The sequence below is a fragment of the Ursus arctos genome, unplaced genomic scaffold, assembly GCF_023065955.2.
Source record: "Ursus arctos isolate Adak ecotype North America unplaced genomic scaffold, UrsArc2.0 scaffold_11, whole genome shotgun sequence".
Lineage (NCBI taxonomy): Eukaryota > Metazoa > Chordata > Mammalia > Carnivora > Ursidae > Ursus > Ursus arctos.
This window is the reverse complement of record NW_026622775.1, coordinates 16,962,706-16,987,156: the sequence shown is the minus strand read 5'-3', so window position 1 is coordinate 16,987,156 and position 24,451 is coordinate 16,962,706. Positions and strand designations below refer to the sequence as shown.

The 24,451-nt window shown below is 36.7% G+C and overlaps 1 long non-coding RNA gene across 1 annotated transcript; it reads left to right on the top strand.

Annotated features, from left to right (window-relative positions):
- The first annotated feature begins 94 nt into the window (after positions 1-94).
- Positions 95-24,451, top strand: LOC123001084 (uncharacterized). The gene is made up of 3 exons (XR_006409630.3): positions 95-274; positions 14,496-14,610; positions 16,043-24,451. It is a non-coding gene; the product is annotated as an uncharacterized LOC123001084 (long non-coding RNA).

The window sequence follows — 24,451 nt, the reverse complement described above, 5'->3', positions numbered from 1 at the left end:
AATGCATTACACACGTTGTTTAACGATAAGAAAGGAGGAACTATCTACATGTGTTTCCCATATAAATGGAAGAGACAATTTTTGAGGAGGGAAAACAAGGACATTGACTCACAATCAAGTCATTCCAAAGCGGTGGAGTCTGTGGTATTTATTCTCTGTGTGTGTGGAACATTTACAATTAAAAAAAAAAAGATAGCCCACATCATTCCCACAAAGTCTATTTGCTGAAAGGAAACATGTCATTGGACCGAAGAGCTCCAGAAGAAAAACAGAGGTATGTGATTACCATTCTCAGTGTTTCTTTCTTTTTTAAATACAGATATGTTTCAGAACATTTTGAGATGTATCCTAATATTTAACATGGGAATACTTGAACAAATGCCCATTTTGGTGTATATTTGTTCTTCAAATTTTGCCTCCAAATGAGAGAGAGAAAAAAAAAGTATGACCTAGAGCAAGATAGAGAGAAAAATTTGTTTCTGGGAAGGACGTGAAAGGATCCGTGAGACAGCAACAAGGCATTCAGTGTGAAGCTACTTATCAGGCCAAAAGTCGGCTATCTTCCCAGAGGAAGGTGTAGGAGGGGAGCCCCGGCAAATCTTATCTTCGAAGGGAGATAGATGGTCCCTAGAGTAACAATGACTCCATCAAGTTTTCACTGAAGAGTTTCCAGATAAATAATGTCTTTCCACAAATAATTTGCTCTCGAAAGGCAGCCCCCAGACATGGGTAGCAGAAGGAATGGCTAAGGGCTGTGGAATGTTCTGAACATGAACAGTAAAGAATGTCAGTCTTTGTAATTGAGAAATGAGATCACTTTGAAAAAAAGAAATGTCTAGAACCAGGGCTATTGCACAAGGAAGGCACGTTTTTGGAGCCTCAGAAAAATGCATTCTCAAGATTAATCTTTACATCTGTTTCCAGAGGCTTCATTCAAAAGTTGACACTTTTGTACAAAGAACAGCCTAGAGCTCACTGTGACAAGCAAGCAGCATTGCCAGCAAAGTACTAGCGACTCATAAATCTGCGGGAGATTGTGCATATAGAGTGCAGACACCCTCGCGACACCCCTGCAACCTCTCCTTGCCCCCGAAATTTGGAGGCTTGGGGTAAAAAGAGAAAATAAAAGCAATATAGAGTGTGAGAAGAAAGTAGCCTAATATATAAAATGAAAGACAAAGGCAGACTGGATTATGCCAGCGAGCCATCTGCACAGCTGAAGGCTTCTTCCAGCAAAAAAGGCTCCACTGTTCCTGAATCAATTGCTTCCTATTCACAGGCTCGCTGTATAGGGCTAAATTCAAAATGGCTCTCGGGAAATTCTTGCCAATCCTGTGGTCTGATTTTAGGCTCTATTTTTCTCTTTCTTTTTAAGACCCAAGGATGTAAGTATGTATCAGTGCTGTAACCTTGCCAGCGTTCGCTGGAATGAGTCGAAAGGACCTGCCATTAAATCACAGGGATTTGAGCTGCTAATAAATACAGCAGGCCCCATCCATTGTTGATTAATTCTGACCGAAGTCTAAACACCAAACAACAAACACTCCTCTGAACTGCGCTGGTACCCATTAGTTTGATGTGTTTATTAGACAGGGCTGTGTTCTTTCAAGTTTATTAACAACAGATTAAAAAAACTGCAAACAAATCTAGGTTCCTTTTTATGATTTAAAAGTGTGGGTACCATTTGCTAATGTTTTTAGGGTTTGACAGCAAATCCAAACAAAGCTAAAACATACCATCGTGTCAAATTAAGATCCTGGTACAAAGTATGCATAGTTATTGTCAATGCGCAGCTCCTGTTATTCAACAAATGATCAAAATTCTACTGAAGTTTGTAACTTTAAGAGGTGTCATGTTTTTGTTTTTTTTAAATCCATCTCGGAATAGAGATTTAAGTAGTATCATAGGATGAGATGTAAAATCTCTACAAGTGATATAATCTATTGCATACTTTTAAAGATTATAGAGGATATGTCATGGTATTTGACTATAGTTATCATAGAGCACTTCCTAGAGGTTAATTCTAAAGTGGGTCAACTAGCACATGGCCATGAATATGCTGTATATTATCTATTAACAGTGCTTAAAGTGAAAAAATTTACAAGCAAATGTTCAATGTGCAAAGATAATCAATGGTGTCTCAGTATCAAAAAATCAAGAGATCAAAGACCACAAGTACAGATTTTCAAACTTTTAATATTAACTCTGGCTATTAATGTCTGGGTAAATCCTTGAAAATGTCCAAGGTATATACTTTTAACAACCTGGCAGAAGACACTAAAGTCCCAGAGAGTCTCAGAAAGATACAATTACAAATTACTGCTATTCCAAGTTCATCAGTGGAAGCAAAGATACAGAGACACATAAGCCATATTTATAGCCCAGGAAAAATTCCATAAAGTGTATTTACCTTAATTTAAGCTGTCTAAAGACTATAAATAGATTTTACTGGCTTAAAGACTATATATATATATATATATATATATATATATATATATATATATGAGATATATATATAGAGAGAAATATATATATATATAGAGAGAGAGAGATATCTATATATATCGCTCCTATTAATAGTTTCTGCAAACCATGTAATTTTAAATAACTCTTTAGGTAATGTGTGAAGGGGGAATAATTTTCAAATTTTTACTAAACAGAAAATTTCGCATCAAATCTAGAGCCTTGGGAGAGCCACTATATCCTAAGGTCATGTGAGGCAACATCTTGATTTGAAAAGCCTTCCATAAGTGCATCTGCTATTGCATTCACAAAATATTCCAACCCAAATCTGTCACTGCAATATCTGGATTCTCCCCAGAGCTTCCCAGACCACCAGAGCTCAGCTAAGCAACTCCAAAATTAAATCATTACCTCCTTTAATCCTAAATCACGTCCTGTTAATTTTTACAGCATGTAAACTACTAAGCTCTTATTCTCTGCTTTTTTTCATGAATGTATAAAAACCACGATAGTGAAGATCAGAAGACAACTATAACAGATTATAAAATTGATTGGTCTATTCAACCCAAAAGTTACTGTTATTATGATGGTACTGGTGCTGATTATGATTATATGAGTCAAGAGTAATGTTTGATTTTATGACATGTATAAACAAATCCTTTTTACCAAAAGAAAGCATTATAAACATTTCAAAGACCATACGGTATGAAAAATACTGCATTGCGTCTAAAATGGTAAAGATCCAAGCACCTCATTTAAAAACAAAAAAGCTACGTATGTTTCATCTAGTATATGCCTCCATGACTAACTATTGCTTGAAAATCAATTGAGTAGAGAGAAGAAAAGAGGAGGGAAGAGGGTAAAGAAGAGGGAAAGGGAGGGGTGAAGCAGGGAGAGAAACAAAGAAAGGAGAAGCATCTATTGAAGCTAACATAAATCAAACAATATTTTCAATCAGTGACAGGTAATCCTGAAAACTGAAAGAATAAAAGGATAAATGACACCAATTACCAACAATTAATGACTAAATATTCTGCCTCTATCAGTTAGAAAGTTAGCACTTTATAAAACTAAGCTTTGCATTGTCAATTTTTTGACAAATACATCAATACAATTAGTGTCTTATCTTTCAAGATAAATGCAGAAAATGGGGAATTTTGTAAAAAATTCATCTTTTTTTAAATCATATTTGAAGCAAAATTCCTCTATCCAAAAAGTAAATAGTATTATGGGTTGGCATCCTAGGCCCTTAATAATGTAGCCCTACACAGAATTTCCAGACTTATTTCCTATGGTGCCCTGATTTTGCATTCATGTGGTTTTGTTCCTGTCCTTTGTTTTATGTACAATGCTCTCCCTTCTATATCTATCTGTCAATTCTCCAAAGTCTACTTCAAAGGCAGCAGAGTTAATGAAAAAAATATAAACTCTGAGACAGATAACCTGATCCAGCGGAAATCTAGATAAAGAAAGTATGAACAATAATTACATAAAGTAGAATATCTTAAAATTGTAAGCTTACGTACAGCTTCCTCCTAAAATTGCACCATAAACAGGATTATTATCAATCTCTATATTCAGTCAAAAAAAGCCTTCTTTTGTATCTATTAATTATTTCTTGAGTTCCTACCATATTCTGAGTACTATGCTCCCAATATCAAGGTGTTATTAACTGTCACCCTTTCCTGATCCCCAGGTTTGTTCTAAACCATCCCTCTGAACCACTTTAACACTTAACACATTCTATCTTTTTTGGTGTTTGGGTTTTTTTGTTCATTTGCTTGTTGTTATTTATTTCATGTCCCACTATATTTAAAAACCCTCAAAAGCAAGGTATTTGTCTTTAGAGTTCCCAAATGTCTAGTACCTGGCACATAGAGAATATGTGGTGATCGCTTGTTGAATTAAGACACAAAACTGAGGGGTGCCTGTGTGGCTCAGTCGGTGAAGCATCCAACTCTTGGTTTCAGCTCAGGTCATGTTCTCACGGTGGTCATGGGATGGTGCCCCATGTCAGGCTCTCAGCTCAGTGTGGAGTCTACTTCAGATTCTCTCTCCCTCTCCCTCCCACTCTCCCTCTCTCAAATAAATAAGTGAAATCTTAAAAAAAAAAAAAAAAAAAAAAGACACAAAGCTGACTTTTAGAGAATGAAATTCAGAATACAAAGTCCACTTTAGCACCACAAACAGATAGCTAAAGCCCAAATCACACAACATGGGAAAGGATTTCCAAAAGCAGTGGGGGTGCAGCAAGTTAAAATGAGGTGAACCTGAAAAAAGGACTCTAGAGGTACAGAAAGAGCCAGCAAAGTAGTCTTCTCAGAGGCAAGGAGCACACTGCAATGTATAACCTAAATCCCATTTTTGCAAGAATTGGAAGCATGTGTTCTGCCTGGTCTTGGGAATTTCCCTGTGCCTGGTTCCAAAAAGCAAAGGAGAGGAGGACCAATGGGAAGCCACACATACAGGCCATATTTGCAGAGAGCAACAAAGGAAGAAGGGAAAATGCACTGGAAAGAAACAGACACATACCCAAGGGCCCTCCCCAAATAGCTGCCCATCTCCATTAGAAAAGTAAAGCTAATTAAACTTACACACAAAAGCCTGAGCTATAGTACAAATCCCAATTATCCTGAAACCAGCCCTGACCACTGCCCTGTGTGAGCTTCCTACAGAGAGTTTGCCCAAGAACAACTCACCTCATCCAAAGACAGGTTATTAGAAAAGAACATTCACAACATTAACTCAAAGATACTTTTCAGAAAAGGAGAAAAGGAACAGGAAATACAAATTATAAACATAGACCGGTTTCCAGGAAAATTTGTCACTGAGGAGATAAATAGCATGACCAAACATTTTCACCGTTAATTTGAAAACCTCAAGGAAGTAATAGCTTCTATTATGCTAGAGCACAAAGCCGTAGACACAAAATGTGAGAGAACCCAAGAAACAGTGAGACTACTGGAGAAAATGAAACATGAACCTACAGCTCCAGGAAGGAATGGAGGAAAAAATGAGATTATCACAGAAATGAAGAGATCAACAGGATTAGAAAAGAAAATGATGCATGGCGAAAGTAGTGAAAAGAAATTTTTCAGATCCTAAGGAAGAAAACTAAAATAATGGAACCACACATACTCTTAAACATAACTCAAGAAAACTTTCTGAAATGAAAGAGAATTTGAATCTATGCTAAGGAGTACAATGCGTCCCAAGAAAAATTGGCACATAACAATCAACAAGTAGATAGCAACTAATAAAATTTAAAGAAAAAGAGAAGTAGGCATTGGGAATTCAGGCAAAAACACCATGCGACTTATAAGACAGAAAAAGTCAATCTGGCATACTTTGCAAAAGCAAGATTGGGCTAACAGTCAACAGTCAAGCCCATTTAGAGTAGAAGATAGTGAAGAGGCAGAAGACAGAGTAGCTACATCCAGAAAATCATCAAGGAAAGGAAGTGAGCCTATGATTTTTCACTCAAACCATCAATCAAGTATAAAGACAACAGACGGTTCTGCACATGTAAAAAATCAAGAAATATTCCTCAAAAATATCTAGCCCCCTTTTCATTGAAGGAGACTCTGGACAAAGTGGTTCAGGGCATATTGTTTCAGGTATGGAAATGAAGAAGGAGCCATGAGTTTGAATTTGAATTATGGTGAAGTATGGTGAACCAGTCACTGTCCACCAGACCTAAGATACATGCAGTTATATAAACCAAATTGGACTTTAGTATGCTGTTCATCTATTCCAATACTGTAGGGTTCAGGACCAAATAACTACTGCCAAAGATCCCTGCAGACCAAACCATCCCATGAACTCTTCCAACCTTGCTGCCAAGTTTGGTAACTACACTGCCTGATGGCCCCTGATTCCTTCATGCATTCCTCCTTGAAATCAGGACATCCATTTCAACAGTACTATCTCACACCTTACTTCCTGGACAGCAACCACTGCAAAACTGCTCCAATGATGAGTCCTCACCACCCTATTTCTCAATGCCTGGTAGGGAGAGTATATTCTGGGCCCTTTAGGATATATAGTGAAGAAGTGAGTGAGTGGGTCATATATGATAAATCTCCCAAATCTTTGGATCCCTTCATCAATCCTAGAAAAACTGAATTGCCAAGAAAGGGAAACTGATTAGAAACAATTTTTGGATTTGAACTATATCAACAGGTAAGCAGCTGTATTGCTGCTGACAGCCAAATCACAATAGCACAGAAAAAAAACATTTCTCCTTGATTTGGTCCAAGAAAAGTTGGAAAATAGCCAATGACACAATTTCTAGTCAGTTCAAGAGGTTTCATCTAAGAGTGATGTATAAATCTCCATTGAGGTTATTTCTTCGCTAGTGAAGGAAGGGGGAAGAGTAAACATTTGTTAGTGATGGCCCTTAGCAAAATGTTTTCCTTAAAGGCAAATTCTATCCCCATGTCTATTTCAGAAGAGCCTACAGACTGGCATATCGATCTCAATGAATTCATGAGAAGCCAGTTATTTAGTCAAACAAGAAATGGCAAATACGATGCAATCCATTCCAGAAACCACAGAAAAGGCAGAAAAATGAATGGATTCTGGTTCACTCAAGAAAGGAATTTATTAATGTCAAAGAGAGAAACTTGAATCTAATCCTCAAGAGAAAATTATACGTAGCAAAATGTACACCTCTAATACATGTTATTAATAAAAGTACAAGTTAAAAAGAAAAGCTTAAACTATTTCCTAATATTTTAGTTTGTGCATAAATAAGAACAAATTTCTTAGTGGAAAGAATGATGGTTGGGATATAATAGGAGCTCCGATTGGCTTCCAGACTCACAATTAAATAGTTGTATACTAAAGGTTCTATCTTTTAACTTGGTCAGGTAGTCAGTAATGCAATTATCCATTTACTGGATGTTTAACATGTTCAAAGTAACTGTTCAAATGTTCAAAGTAACAAAAACTATGTAGAAAACAAAACAAAAGCTGCCCCTCCCTGACGGAGCCTAGACCCACTTCAGGAGAAAGAGATGCACATTGAACAGACAGAATCTCAAATAAATATATGATCATTAAGAAAGAGTCAAGAGAGGGGCACCTGGGTGGCTCAGTCAGTTAAGTGTCTGCCTTCTGCTCAGGTCATGATCTCAGGGTCCTGGGATCGAGCCCCACATAGGGCTCCCTGCTCAGTGGGGAGTCTGCTTCTCCCTCTCCCTCTGCCTGCCCCTCCCCACTGCTCATGATCTCTCTTTCAAATAAATAAATAAAATCTTAAAAAAAAAAAACGAAAGAAAGAAAGAAAGAGATAAGAGAGAGAAAAAAAGAAGTAGGAGAGGAAGTAATGTTTGAGACTTGATATGAGGAGTTTGCTCAGCAAAAGGTAAGTTAAGAGGACACCTCAGGTGCCAAGAATTGCATGTACAAAGGCCATAAGCCTAAAAAGAAGAGTGTTTTAAGAACCAAATGAAGGCCTATACTATTGAGTCATGTAAGCAACGAAGAGGGTGACTCCAGAGGAAGTTGGACAAGGTGGGCTGTGGTCAGACTGTGCAGGTTTATACTAAGTAGCTTAGAGGATATTCAAAGAACATGGATAACAATTGAAGGTTTTTAATGATGGAAAAACTGGGTTTAACTAAAAGTATAACCAATAATTTTTGTAGTTTTCCTCAAACTTGAAATCCAAACTCCTTACTGTGACCTAGGTAGTACAGCATAATTAGAAATTACTCTAACACACACACAAAAAAAAAATCGTATGACCGATGGCAGTGGAAGTAAAAATAGTCCCTTGTTTTCCCCTATAGTTGGTATGCTGCCTTAGTGAAATATGTCTATCCAGTAGGGGAGGGAGAGTGTGCTATTCAGAAACCATCTGGTAGCTATATTCCCCATTAGAAAATCTGAACATGAAAAACACAGACATCGTAATAGAACAAAACAAAACAAAAAGAGCAGAGGACATAAAGAGGATTTTCACATAGGAGAAAACTCAAATAGTTAATAAACTTATGAAAAAGTATTCGATGTCATTAATAACCAAAGAAAAGCAAGTTATAGAGAAACAAGAGGCTTTGGGTTCTCTTAGATTAGCCGTTTAGATTGGCCAAAACTTTTTAAATGCTGGTATGTGTATGGTGGTACCGACACCTCCGTGCTCTGCTGGTCAGGCTTGCAAATGAATAAACCTCCTGCAAAGCAAACTGACAATGTGTGTCGTGATGGCTACAATATTCAGTAATTATAATTCTAAGAGTCTATCCAAGCAAAGAGTGAAGAGACATATGATCTTTTCAATTTTAAGGTTTAATGTAGTATTCTTTATTTTAGTAAAAGAATGAAGAACCTAAAACTGCAAATGTTTGACTCTCAGGTAATAGTTAATGAGACACTAAATGATATGCAGCCAAAAAAATTCACACAATAATATGTTTGAGTGTCATAATTGAGAAATGTTTTAAAGACTAATGTGTGATGTTAACCAACTGGAATTTAAATAAGAACTTGAAAAAAAAGACTAATATGTGAGGTATACAACAATAAGCAACAAATCTTTCCTAAGATACACTCGGAGTAAGTGATCGGAATATTGAGAGAGGACTATTTCTAACAGTATGGAAGGGCCAAGAATACACATATTCAAATTCTTGATGAGCAAAGGGGCATGGATTCTAGTGGCTCTCCTTCTTGATGAATGGATTGCTGGAGGAGTGTATCTTAAGAAGTAAGGTGGTCAGGGGCACGTGGGTGGCTCAGCTGGTTAAGCGTCTGCCTTAAGGTACTCCACTGTTATCATAAATCAAGTATCGTGTATAGATAGGTCTATTTCTTTTTTTTTTTTTTTAAGATTTTATTTACTTATTTGACAGAGAGACAGCCAGTGAGAGAGGGAACACAAGCAGGGGGAGTGGGCGAGGAAGAAGCAGGCTCCCAGCAGAGGAGCCCGATGTGGGGCTCGATCCCAGGACTCCGGGATCACGCCCTGAGCCGAAGGCAGAGGCTTAACGACTGAGCCATCCAGGCGCCCCTAGATAGGTCTATTTCTGAGCTCTTTTTTGTTGTTCCACTGATCTTATTTCTGGGATCATACCAAACTAATTTTACTACTCTAGTATATTTGGTACTAAATCACTGCACATTATTCTTCATCAAAAATATCTTAGCTCTTCTGGATCTTAGCACCTGTAAACAAATGCTAAACTCAGCTTGTCAGTTTTCAAAACAAAAGAAACCTACTGGAAGTGTGATTCTTCCAATCCTTGAGCATGATTAATGTCTCATTTTATTGAGATCTTTTGTCTTTCGATTTATAATTTTTTCCATAAAGATCTCACATAAAGTTTAAAAGATTTATTTCTAGGTACTTGATACTTTCACACTACTGTAAATGACGTTTAAAAACTTCAGTTGTTAAATGCTTGTTGTTCATTTATAAAAAAATTTTTTTTGAGATGCTTTCTTATAAAACCAACAATTTATGGATTCTTGGGAACTGTCTAGGTATATAATTAGACTATCTTCAAATAATAGCAGTTTTCTTTCCTTCTTCCGATCTTTATAAAATTTATTTCTTTTTCTTGCCTTAATGAACTAAGGTTACCAATATAATGTTAAAGCATTCTAGTTTTATCCCCAATAGTATTGGGGATGTTTTCAATATTTCACAATTTACCATTATATTTAGTATAGTTCTTTTGTCACCCTTTATCAGGAATATGCCTTCAAGTCCCACTTTGCTAAGTTTTTTACCATAATTGGATGTTGAATTTTAGCAAATGCCTTTTCTTTCTCATTGAAATGATTATATGACTTTTTTCTTCAAACTGTTAGACATTAATGGGTTTTCTTTTTTTTTAAGATTTTATTTATTCGTTTGAGAGAGAGAGAGAATAGGGCACAAGTGGGAGGAAGGGGCAGAGGGAGAAGGCGAAGGAGAGGGATTGAATCTCAAGCACACTCCCTGCTGAGTGCGGAGCCCAACACGGGGCTTGATCTCATGACCCTGAGATCATGCGCTGAGCCAAAATCAAGAGTCAGATGCTTAATCAACTGAGCCACCCAGGCACTCCCAACATTAATTGATTTTGTAATGCTAAACAAAATTTACACTCATAGACAATTCCCAACTTGGTCATGAAGTTTTTTTCTAATACATTGTTGGATTTGGCTTTATTAATGTTTTGCTTAAGAATCTAGAATGTATGTTTATGAATGAGTCTGACTAGTCATTTTTATTCTTCATTCTCTCTGTTAAGTTTTTGTTGCCAGGGTTATGCTAGACTCATAAAATAAGTAACTGATTTCCTGATTTTTATATGCCTTGGAATAATTTGCACAATATTGGAACTACTAATGCTCTAAGTGTTTGCAAGAACTCTTCAATTTAAAAAGTCTGGTCCTTATGATTTTTTGTAGGAAGATTTTTTATCTACTGGCTTGATATCTTTAATGGTTATGATATTATTCCAGTTTTCTATTTCTTCTTGAGTCAGTTTTCTAGTACATTTGGCCACTTTATATAAGTTTTCAACATTTTTGGCATAAAGTTCTTGAGAACAGCTTTTTATTATTTGTTATCTACAGCATCGGAAACCCATTGCCCTTTCTATACTTATTATTGGATATTTGCATGTTCTCTTCTTTTTACCTTGATTAACCTAACCAGATATTTGTCAAATTAGTCTCTGAAAAGAATAGGACACTTACTCTATTAATATTCCCTATTGAATTTTATTTGCTGTTCCATGTATATTTATGTGGCATTACTTCCTTTCTCCTGTTTTCTTTGGGACTATTCTGCTGTTACTTCTCTGATTTCTTGAGATGGAACTTTATTCATTAATTTTTATTCCTTCTTTTATACTGAAAGCATTTAAGGCTATAAATATCTTACTAAGTAGTAATAGAGATGAACATCACAGTATTTTGTAAGTTATATTTTTTACAATGCTTAGTTCTTAATTTCTAAAATCCATCATGATTTTTTATTTGACTCACAAAGTATTTAGAAGTATTTTTCTTTATTTTTAAAAATACGGAGTTTTTGGGGCGCCTGGGTGGCACAGCGGTTAAGCGGCTGCCTTTGGCTCAGGGCGTGATCCCGGCGTTCTGGGATCGAGCCCCACATCAGGCTCCTCCGCTATGAGCCTGCTTCTTCCTCTCCCACTCCCCCTGCTTGTGTTCCCTCTCTCGTTGGCTGTCTCTATCTCTGTCGAATAAATAAATAAAATCTTTAAAAAAAAAATAAAAAAATAATAATAAAAATAAAAATACGGAGTTTTTCTAGTTATGTTTTTGCTGTCGGTTTCTAACAATTGCTTGGTTGTCAGAGAATGTGATCTGTGTAACATCCAGCTTTAAAATTTATTGGAACTTATTTTATAGCCCAATGTACAGCTAGTTTTTATAAACATTCTATGTTTTTATTTAACTATATACTGCTTGTAAAGAGACAATTATTAGTTTTCTTTAAAAATGTTTTTATTTTATCTTCACTTTTGAATGATAGTTTTCACTGGATAAAGAATTCTAGGTTGACAGTTATTTTCTCAGAAGATATTATTTCACCTCACTAGTGTATATTCAGGCTGCATATCCATGTAAGGGTTGACTATGGTTACAAATTCTTAGAGATTTTTTCCCCCTTTACCAGCATCAATGTTTGAGACATATTTTCTTGAAGTTCTCACTTGGAAATGGAGGAAAAGGAAGGTTGTATTCATCCTTATTCAGATGGTGTAGTCCTTAGAATATCAACTCTATGGATACCCCTCCTCATAGGTAACTTGGATAGGCCCTGGGCTTTGACCTCCATCCTCTGAGCTCAGGTTGAGTAAGTATCTTCAAGGTGAAAGCCATCATCACTGCTGTGCTTACATCTGAGTTCCTCCTTTGACTCAGTTCCTATGCTGAATACCCTCTCATGGTGTCAGCACATGATTGCATTCCAGAATTTTTTACCCAGCATTTTAAATTGTTTTCAGAGGAAGGGTTTATTCTGGTCCCCAGAATATCACATTAGAGAAAACAAAATTGTTCCCAGTTTTTAGTGCCCCACTTTTAATATGAACAAACAACCAAAGATCATCAGAATTTTTTTTTTCCTAGAGAGAGAGAGAGAGAAGTGGTTGGGGAGGGGCAGAAGGAGAGAGAATCCTAAGCAGACTCCATACCCAGTGTAGAGCTTGATCTCACAACCCTGAGATCATGACCTGAACCAAAAACAGGAATCGGGTGCTTAACTGACTGAGCCACCCAGGTGCCCTGAGATCATCAGACTTTTGAGGAAAATCTCTATCATGAAAGATGTAGACAGATACAAATGGGGTGGGAGAGAGAAGCTTGGAAAAATGGTAACCATACAAGCAACAAAAGAAAACTGCAAAACCATTAATATCCTCAGAAACATAAGAAAAGATGTTGCGTCTCTGAAACAAAAACTGTTTAGATAGATACATCAATAGAACCTAAATGAACTCTGGAAATTTTTAAAAATCTATTAGTAGAAATGAAAATCAATAGATGTATTAGAGTATAAAGTTAAGAAAACCCCCCAAAAATGAATTTAAATATAAAGACAAGAAATGGGGAGACTCTGAGAGACTAAGAAAAAAAATAAGAAAATCAAAGAAGGAGTCCAAGAGAACCATCATCCAACTAATAGTAGTTTTAGAAATGAAGAACAAAGAAAATTTACCCAAAATAAAGGATGTGATTTTTCAATTTAAAATATCCTTCTGCATGCTCAGCAAACATACAAACAGATATACAATAATGCATATTGTCATAAAGTTTTAGCATACTAAGGGCAAAGGTTCGGGGCAGTGAAGAGAAAGGAACATGTCAAAAACAAAAAATCAGGAGTTATAATAGCATCAGAACTCTCTCTTATAAATATTGGAAGCAAAAAGAAAATGGAACAATGGCCTAAATTTCTGAAAGACAATTATTTTCAACTGAGAGTTCTATGTCAAACTCTCAGGAAAGTATAAGGATAAAATAAAAATATTTGAAGACATACAATGGCCAATAGTACATATAAGATGCTCTATACCACTGATCCATCAAGGACATGCAGATTAAAACCACAATGAGCTATCTCCTCACACTTGTTAGAGTGGCTATTATCAAAAAGGCAAAAAATACCAAGTGGCAACAGTTGGCAAGGATGTGGAGAAAAGGGAACCCTTATGTACTATTGGTAGGAATGTCTATTCATTCAGCCACTATGATAAACAATATGGAGAGTCTTCAAAAAATTAAAAATAGAACTACCATATGACTCAGCAATTCCACTTGTGGATATTTATCCAAAGAAAATAAAAGCACTAACTTAAAAAGATAAATGCATCCCCGTGTTCATTGCAGCATTATTTACCATAACAAATATGGACATAATGGACAACTTAAATGTCCATTGATGGATGAATGGATAAAGAAAATGTGGTATACACAATGCACTATTATCCAGCCACAAAAAAGGAATGAAATCTTGCCATTGGTAACAACATGGATGGACCTTGAAGGCATTATGCTAAGTCAAGTAAGTCAGACAGAGAAAGACAAATATCTTAAGATCTCACTTATATTTGGAATCTAAAAAAAAAAAAAAAAAAAAAAAAAAAAGGCTCATAGAGACACAGAACAAATTGGTGGTTACCAGAAGCAAGGGTTGCAGGGTAGGTGAAACATGTGAGGGGGGAATCAAAAAGTACAAACTTCCAGTTATAAAAATAAATAAGTCATAGGGATGTAATGTACATCATGGCAATTATAGCTCATAATAATATATTGCATATTTGAAAGTTGCTAAGAAAATAAATCTTGAAAGTTTCCATCACAAGAAAAAAATTCTTCTATGTATGGTGACAGATGTTAACTAGCCTTATTGACTCGCTTCTCAATATATACAAATATTGAATCATTATGTTATACATCTAAGATTAATATATTGCTGTATGTCAACTATACCTCAATACAAATATTTTTTTCAAACATACAAGGTCTCAAAATATATATATTTCATGCATTTTTTTTCAACCAAGTACTGAAAACTGTGTCAACCAAAACAAGAAAACAAACCAAGAAAGAGGAAGATGTGGTTCCAGGAAACAAGAGGTCTAACATCTGAAAGAATCAAAGAGAACTCACATGATGATGGTGAGTGAGCATCACAGGCCCAGAGAGATTCTCCAAGAAGACAAATTCCACAGAATATTTTAAACGTTACAATGTACTGAAAGAAGAATTAGAAAAATGATCTAGTTTGCAGTTGATAAGAATACAGAACACCAGGGAGCCTGCATGGCTCAGTCGGTTAAGCGAGTGCCTTCGGCTCAGGTTGTGATACCAGGGTCCTGGGATTGAGTCCTGCGTTGGGCTCCCTGCTCAGCGGGAAGTCGGCTTCTACCTCTCCCTCTGTCCCTCCCCCATGCTTGCTCTTTATCTCTCACTATCTCTCCCTCTCTCTCAAATAAATAAATAAAATCTTTAAAAAAAAAGAATACAAAACACCAATCAAATACACAATCAGAATAGATAAAGAAGATGTGATATATATATAGAGAGAGAGAGAGAGATTATTCAGCCATCAAAAAAAAATGAAAACTTGCCATTTGCAATGCTGTGGATGGGGCTAGAGTGTATTAAGCTAAGTGAAATAAGTCAATCAGAGAAAGACAAATACCATATGATCTCACTCATCTGTGGAATTTAAGAAAGAAAACATGAACATATGGGAAGGAGGAAAAGAATAAATAGGAGAGAAGGAAACAAGTCATAAATGACTCTTATGATAGACAACAAACCAAGGATTGCTGGAGCGGAGGTGGGTGGGGGATGGGCTAGATGGGTGATGGACATTAAGGAGGGCACTTGTGATGAGCACTGGGTGTTGTATGTAAGTGACGAATCACTGAATTCTACTCCAGAAACCAATATTGCACTACATGTTAACTAACAAAATTTAAATTTAAAAATTTTAAATTTAAATTTAAAAATTTTAAATTTAAATTTAAAAAATACACAATCAATCAGAAAACCAAGACAATTATTAACTCCAAGGAAAATAATAAGTTGTGTAAGAAAGAAAGAGTAGTCATTTAAAAAACCTGCATGGCTCGGGTGGAAATAGTATTTACCTGATAATAAATACATAAATTCCCAATACTTACCTCGGCAAAAATTTTATATCCTAAAAATGTAGGATCACAAGGGATGTGTTCACGTTATAGGGGTTTGTGAGAGCTAAAGTCTCCTTCCTCGCAGAAGGAAGTACTAATCAATGTCCAAACCTAAAATATTAAGAAGCAGCAATAGGAACCTGTCACTGAAGATGTTGACATGAGTATAGGGGATCAGCTCACTTTGTTGAAAACAATGGCCTCTAAGAAGGGGGAAGAAAATCAGAGGAGAGTATGGGGGGGCTGATGGTCTTATGTAATAAAATTAATAGAAAAAAGGATTCTTTAAACATACATAATTTTGATTAAAAAAAATACGAAGATTCAGCCACTACTTTAGTTGGGTCTACAATATGGGGCACCCGAACACCATATGATTTAAATATTTTGATTTTTCTCCCATTATACAGACAAAAACCAATCTGAGGCAAAGCCTATACCAGGACACCTGTATCGTGAGGAGCTCCGGTTACACTGGAGAAAGGGAGGAAAGTGAGAAGTGTTGCCACGTTTCTCTTGGCTCAAGTCGCCACTTCATGAGAAGCTGCCATCTGGCGGATGATGATGCGTTATTGGGTCCTTACGCCTGACAACATAGTGCTTATGAGAAATATATATGGTCTTCCTTTCACAGTGATACCCTAGAATCTTGCCAATGAAAGGCACTTTTCACCCACTTTGAGCATCGTTATCTCTTTCTCACAGTTTCTACCTTTATAAGAAACTTTATAAGAAACTTCCCTTCCACCACATGAGAGATTTTCCCTATGCTATTTCTATTATCCTGAAAATGTTTTTCTCACCCAGTTCCTCACGCTGGTCTGACTACCACACAGCATTAATGAAGCTTTATGCATAGGTTGGGGTGGGGAGGGTGACAATGCTCTCTGGTTTTTACTTCACACAAATCATTTCATATGTTTCACATTTAAGGAGGTTGGACTCGATCACTCATTCAATCTTTCTAAAGCTCCGCTATGTTCTGCTGCCAGAGCCCATAATTACCATAAAACAGGTTGATTTCAGGCCGAATTGCACTGGAAAATGACATTTTGCATTTTTATTGGCACTTTGAAGCGAACATATTCTTCTCCAGTTATTGTACTTTTAACACTAAAATACTGAGAAATAGTCTTTCCATATGTATTATAAGAAAAAATATTTAAAATTTAAGATTTATTCCCTCCTCTTATAATTTTTATTAGCATTTTAAGCAAGTTCAGTGCCCATCAGACCTAGGTCTAGTTATTTTTATTGATGCCATATAGACAATCCATAATCAAAACCACCAGCAAAACTGCTATGTCTCCTCTGCTTCTGCTAGAAAATTGGCAGAAAATTCTCATTTAAAACTTGCAAGAAAAACCCAGAGGAAGCTTGCAGAAATCCTTTATGCTATATTTCCCAGCAACAGAATATTTTCCTGCCTTTGAAAACTCAATTAAATTTTACTTCACCAAAAGTGTGAAAACCAGGTGGCACCTAAGAATCCCATCCCCACTCCGCTTCATTCTTGTAAAAATAACACTATGATATTTTGCAACAAATACTATAAATCCCCTTTGACCACCCTAGCAAAATGTTATATCAGAGACCATGAATATGGAATATTGATTTTCCCTCCAAGCGCGAAAGGAAGAAACCTGACCAGGGCACAAAACTCTCTGTTCCGTGTACTTCACCAAGAAAATTGATACTCTGCTGCCTGGTGTGGTACTATCATTGCCTTTGTGTTCCAAACTCTCTTGGGTATTCGATTCCTATAAAGGATGCTTAAGTAAGCTCAAGCCACATTTTGAAAGAAAATCCCTCAAGTGACCATTTAAGCCCCTCACTGCCCCTAAACTTCACCCAGCCTCAGAGCACGTCGGAGACTGACCTTACCCTTCTCCGAAGAAAGCCAGTTACTGTTTCTTTTGTGGGCTTAGAAGGGACCACAGTTGGATTTCATTCTTCCTTTACTCATGTTCAATTAATATTGCTTGACCGAGGCCAATCTCGCGAGAGGCCTGAGTTGAAGAGAAGCACATCATGAAGGCTTCCAACAGCACCACTAGCTATTGCAACTGTGAGAATTATCTCCGTTTTGCTTGGTTCTGCCAGGGCCAAAGTTTCGTCCACACTTTGTTTTGTTACCATGTTGGACTGGTAGAGACAGAACCACAAAGCAAGTGAAAATACTAAGCAGAGTTCAGAATTCTTTCAGCAGGTTAGAGAAACTATGTTTTAGGAGTCTTCAGGGTTTCTCAGGAAGGCCTAGAGAAGTCAAGTGACAGTTTGAATTCACTAGAGGATTAATGGCAGTGCCAAGTGTAGAACCCACTTTTCACACCCCCCTGCACCGTGTCAACATTAAACTAGAGTCCCTAGGTGCTGAACTTCACAAGTCAAAGTAGACATCCTGCTGTAACCAGATACAGGGCTGGATTCACATGAAAGGACTGAGTTCGAGATACACAAATGAGGGTTGCAGCCATTGACTTTCCCAAGAGAGAAAATGTAAGTGGATATATTTGATATGAAAAAAGAATACACCTAAAATTTATGGTTTTGACCATTTGAGAATAAACTTGACGGCCCAAGACACATAGTGATTTGAAACTTTGCTAAAATTGGAAGAGTAACCAGTCTATGAACCTGGCCTCAAGCCTCGCATGCACACTTCAGCAGAGCTTTTGTTCTAGGTTTTTCCTCTGCACAAAGTAATGCTCATAGAGTGATTTTTTTTTTACTTCTTATAAAGAAAAATGGCCTCAAAAGAGAAAGTCAACCGGATGTGTGAATGAGGAAATAACAGAAAAGCAAGGATATGTAAGAAAATAATCTCCCTTAGATGACATATTAGGTAAAATATATACTGTTGAATACAATCATTCAATCAATTAACCAACAAAAAATACTCTTTGAGTTCCTAATGCATGCCTGGGCTAAGTCTTAGGGGTACAGCTGTGAATACCTATGACACACTTCATGTCCTCAGTGAGCTACAAATAACCAGTTTCAAACAAGATGCCTGTTATAAAGAAGGAGTATGAGGTATCTCAGGAACATAGCACCATGGAGCCTGACATCGTCCTCCAGAGAATACCCACCTGAATGGGGGACGCTGAAGGCTAACACCTGTACTTTAGGTAGAAATAAGAGCGAGTCATTAACTTGTTTCAGCAAACGCCTTAGTCAGTCCAAAAATTATATTTTGTGGAGAAAACGATATCTTTTAGAAGTTATTGCAAATTTGGGGATTCTAAAGATTCTAGAACTGTTTATCCCTTGAGAATGTTAACGATAGGAGAATAACGGAGGGCTGATGCCTGAGACTCCTGTCAGGAAGTAAAATGAGGGCTATGACCCAGAGATACAAACAGAGAAATGCGGCTAGAGAGAGGAGAGGAGGTGACCAATGGCACGAAATGCTTCAAGGGTTTAAGAAGAGCAAGGAAAGGGGAAAGACAGTTTTATTAGAAATCTTCAAGGGAGTGGTTGGAGTGGAATGGAGGGTGGTCTGACTGTAAGGGGGAGCAGGGCTCATGTGGACTGGACATGGAGGGAGCAAATAAATAACTTTGCTCTTTAAAAAGTGTCACAAGTGGTCACCCCTCCTCACTTCAAGGACCTCCTGAAATCCTATTTCTTTCAAGAAATTGTTTTTAATAGGAAGAAGAGAAGAAGACACTCTCGTTTGCTCTTCCTCAAACATCAGCACAAACTGTCACTAAACGTTTGCATATTCTAAATGCTTAATGTCTTATTTATTCCACAGCTATTTTGCACAGTCAGATGAGACGCTTTTAGATGGGCAGCGAACCAGAGACAATATTTGCGATTTTGAATTACTGATAATTAAAGCAATAAAATCACTACCCACCAAGACTATTCTAGGAAATTTTACCTAGAGAGAGCCTTAAAAGAGTGCCACCTTCAAAGCTGAGTCTGCTCAGCCTCTCACTGTGTGGCAAAGTGGCCCCAGTGTTTCCCACACTCGGTCTGCTCTGCCATTCACAGCTCTCGGGTAGGTCACTGTCTGCTCCAAATCATTTCAGGTTTCCCTTACCTACATTAAAAAGTGAGCATGCCTTAGCTTGCCCTAAAGTGTCCTCCACCATACAGTCCCAGCTTAGCCAACCTTCCAATATTACCTTCTGAAAATCTTCCACCCCGTCCAACTGACCTACTCCCTATTTCTTGTGCCATTCCTTCCTGAATGAAAGCCAATCTCCTCCTTCATCTGTACATATTTCTCTTGGCCACCTCTGTTTTATGCCCTCCACTTGACTATAATTGAGGGACTATAGTTAAAGTATTTATGACAGTGTCTGGTGATAAATACATTTTCTTTCCTTTTTCTCCCTTCCGTAGACATTTATTAATGAACTCTGAATGAATGATAATCTAATTTCTATTGTATCCTGTATGCATCTTGCATGATTACTTTTTGCCTGATTATTCTTTTTCAGATGTCTTTTTTTTTTTTCCATTTTAGTTCTAAGTTCCTAGAAGTAGAAAGTCTGTGTACTGACATTATAAAACCAGCACCTTAGCCACCCCATAAAGACCTCTGGATGATGATGATGATCGCTCATTTTCCTTCAGTGTGTTAGTATATACAATGCATGGCAATTAATTGAACTATGAATTTATTCTCTATCATAAGGTTAGCAGACAAGTAAGCCAAAGGATTACCTTTATTTATGCATATAGTTATGATTCCACAAGAAAATACACTTTTTTATTTATTTTTAAAAGCCAATGCCATCTCTCAGTACTTTTCCTGTTTCATCCTATTTCATTTCACTATGGCTTCAAAAGATATCCTAAGCTTTTTAAAGTTAATATTCTTTAAATCCAATATCAAATATGAGTCAGTGGTATGCAATATAGCTACCTCTCCTCCAATTCAGAGAAGTTCTATTTTCCACATGATAAAATATGCTTCTGTCCCTTAAGGAATACATAGAAAACCTCTACATTTTTGCTCTCCCATAAGTTCATTTTCTGCAAACATACATAACATCAGAGTCTTATTTCTTCGTTTAAGTGGCTACATAATAATGACATAAACATTCTTAACCCACATTTATTGTAGAGTAGCACCATCTTTCACACTAGAAAGAAATGCTAGTAAAGTTGTGCAAAATTCAGGGGTGGCTTCCAAAACTTTTTGTCAACATTTTTCAACTGCTCTGTTTCAAAACCATAAAGTTTTGAACCAAAGACATTTGGCAAGAAACTGAAACCATGTGAATCAAAGAAGATGAGAACAAGAATAATGAAAGTTGACTGATGTGAAACCCGCAAATCTCTCCCAGTTTTAACCAAAGAACCATATAAGATGACTGTGCTTTCCTCTCCTCCAGCTCCTCCCTCCCCTGCCCCCCCAACCCCACCAGTATCTTTCGCTATTTTATGTGGTTGTTACTAGACTGAAAATTCTTACCTTTTCCTGCATCTTGAGAAAATGAGGAAACATTAACCACCAGGTCTAATAATTACCAAATCCAAAGTATAAATATCCTTTGCAGCTATCATTCGATTTTTATTGATTGATTCTACAAACTCTTACTGGGCAGATTACTTTTTCTTGTATCTGTACAACACCACAAACCAGTTATTAAGTAAATAAATAAATAAATAAATAAATAAAAATTCAAATGCTGAATCAACTATTTTGCCCAGTCACTGGTTTTTGGCTCCAGGGTTTTGTTTTCTATTCATTTCAATTCCTTTTTTTTTTAATTGACCCAAAACTGGGTGTTATGTAGACAGATTAAGATAATAAAAAGCATCTTGTTTAAGGTCGCACAGACAACTAATGAAATTCAGATCACACGGCGGTAGGAGGCTACTGTACACATAACAGGACATCACAAGAAAATAATATGAGTCCAGAATCTTCTTCTCACAAAGGTAACTGGGGAGATAGAGGACACAAAACCATTATAAATCTCAATCCTGTTATTTCTTATCTGCTCAACCATGGGCTTTCACTTAAGTCTTACCTGTAGAAGTGACGTGGTGGGATTTAATCAACTTTAAGTTTAGCCCCACAACAGGGCCAAGAATAGGATGCAAAATGTAATGGGGTGCCAAAAAAATGCAGTAATCAAGGTAAGTAATAGTTTAATGTAATATTTTTAGAAATGAACCAACTATGCCCCACAGACTAGCTGCCTGATTTTTAAATAAAGTTTTATTGGAGGGCCAGGATTAGGGTGAGGCAAGTGAGGCAGAGTTGTTCAAGGGCAGGATCAGATCTGCCTTTTTAAAAAATTTTCATACAGGGCTTATCATGTAGGGGCTTTTTGCCCCTTCTTGATTTTTTTCAATATGGCATTAAAATAGCATTTATCTTCATTACTGAAGTTTTTGAAACCCCTTTAAATTTGTCCCTGATATGAGTGCCTCGCTCACCTTACCTTAAACCTAACCCTTCAAGACTCTAAGAAAAACTAAAAATAAAACACTAGGAAAATATGTAATGTAATTACAAATATGTAATGTGTAGGTAATAAATTCCTGAAATTATTTGCCAGCAAGCAGCTTTAATATCCAATAGATACTACATTTCATTTTAAATAGACAAATTTCACAAGCAACCTAATACTATAAAAACCCAAAGCAAGAAAACCATCTCCAAAGGCAGGGTGGTAATATACAAAAGGAAAAAAAAAAACAAAACCCTTTTATTAATAAAAGACTGACAAATTAGCAGCTAGTTCTCAGTTTTCTTGCCCTCTTGGTATGACTGGGCTGTGTTTAGTCTGGCCATTCCTTTTCATAGCCAAATCTTTGAGTGTTAGACAGTGCAGCCTGGGACACCTCAGTTTCCACCTACTGCTTAGTACTCTAAGAACAGCTTGCTTAGAAAGGTGAAAACAGTTTCAAGTACATGTTACGTTGAATTTCTAGCCTTTCTTAAAAGGCAAGTCCCTTCCTGACTCTTTAGAAATGCTGATTACCTGGCTTTGCTTCTGTCCAGAGGCAGCTGTCCCTGCCCGGCAGACGCACTGGGGCCTTTCCTGTGAAAGTGCTCCACACAGAAGGCATTGGGCATGAGCTCTGAGGCCTAATATAGGGAGGTTCGAACTGCAGGTGGGACCAGTGTGGGGGGTTGAAGGAATTCGAGATTTAGAACTTTGGAGAACGCTCTCTTCATTCCCCCTGTCTATAAGCAAGGCCCCCCTCAACAGCTCTACCATAGGTATGACTCCCCTAATCCAGAGTTCAAGGTTATAGAGAGCAGTTCAAATTACCATTTATTTATTACAACTCATTATTTTCACAACTATACAACTATATTTTCACAAATATAGGAGAGGAATTAAGCGATTTTTCAATTTTTTCTGTAGGATCGAAACTCCATGATAGCAACATTAGAGGAAATTTCTCTTTACAAAAATATTGCAACAAATAAGTGTTGCAAAATAATAGAATAATGGTATTATCATTTGGGTCCACAGCTAACCTACCCAATAGGGTAGCTACTACTCACATGTGGCTATTTACATTTAAATGAATTAAAATTTTAAAAAATTTAAAATGTAGTTTCTCAATCACCCTAGGCACACTTAAGAGCCACACGTGCCCAGCGGCTGCCATATGCAAATATATGCAAATATAGAATAGATCTAGAACAGAGAGAGTACTAATATAGAACATGTCCATCACCACAGAAATTTCTATTGGAAAGTGCTGCTTTAGAAAAGTCTACTCTAGACCATGAACTTCAATTGCTGCCAGAAATTGCGTGACAGAAGTACCCAACAGCACCTTGCCAACAAAATAAATCAAACCTGAATAAAATTAAGCCTCTGGATCTAATCGCCAATTTACAGGAAATACAGGGGACAGAATGTGTTACACAACACCATGGGGACCCAGTCAGCAAATTCCAGACTGTGGAACACTATTCAGAACAAATGACGCAGTTTTGTTGATAAAAAAAATTACAAAAAAAAAAAAATTGATGGAGGAAGAAACTTAAATCTCAAAAATTCCACAAGATTTAAGGAACATATCAAATAATTATAATCTGTAGCCTTTATTAAAAGCCTATTTCAAACAAACCGTGAAATGAATAATTACCATTTTAAAACAATTGTGGAAATTTGCACACTGACTGGATATTTGTTGATATAACTACCGCTAATAGCCATAAAAATGGTACTATGGGGATATTTTAAGCATCTTTACCATTTAGGTACATACTAAAATATTTACAGATGAAGTGATTGCTTGGACTGTACCTCAAAATGATGGGGATGTGGGACCTCGGAGAAGTAAACGATGAAAGAAGCTTGGCTATGACTTTGTTGGAACTAGATAATGGGTACAGGGGAGTTCATTATATTTTTCTCTCTTCTGTGCATGTTTGAATTTTCCCATAATAAAAAGTTTTTAAAAATTTTATTGTCAGCCAATTATAATCCGCTATCATAGAAATCTGTTAACTGCAGATGAACTAGCAACAATATTTAACTATTCCTCATCTGTGATAAAACAACTTATACTCTAGATCTTGGTAAAGCTCATTGAAACACAAGCCTCCATTGTAGGATGCTTAAACTTTATATTAAGTATAAGAAGTTTTTTCCCAAATAACATATGAAAATATTCATCTTAATTAAAACATTTCTCAGTTAAAAGAAAAAAAAAAAAAAGTCCGATATCACTCTTAACATGACACCAGTAGGGGGAGATAGATGCTGGCTTTCCTCTGGGAAAATTTTTTGAAGAAATAATCCATGTTTAATCTGAGAGTCTGGACAGTTTGGAGGTGGGGAGGACACTCTCCTACTGTGTTTTCATCAAAAAGCATGTCT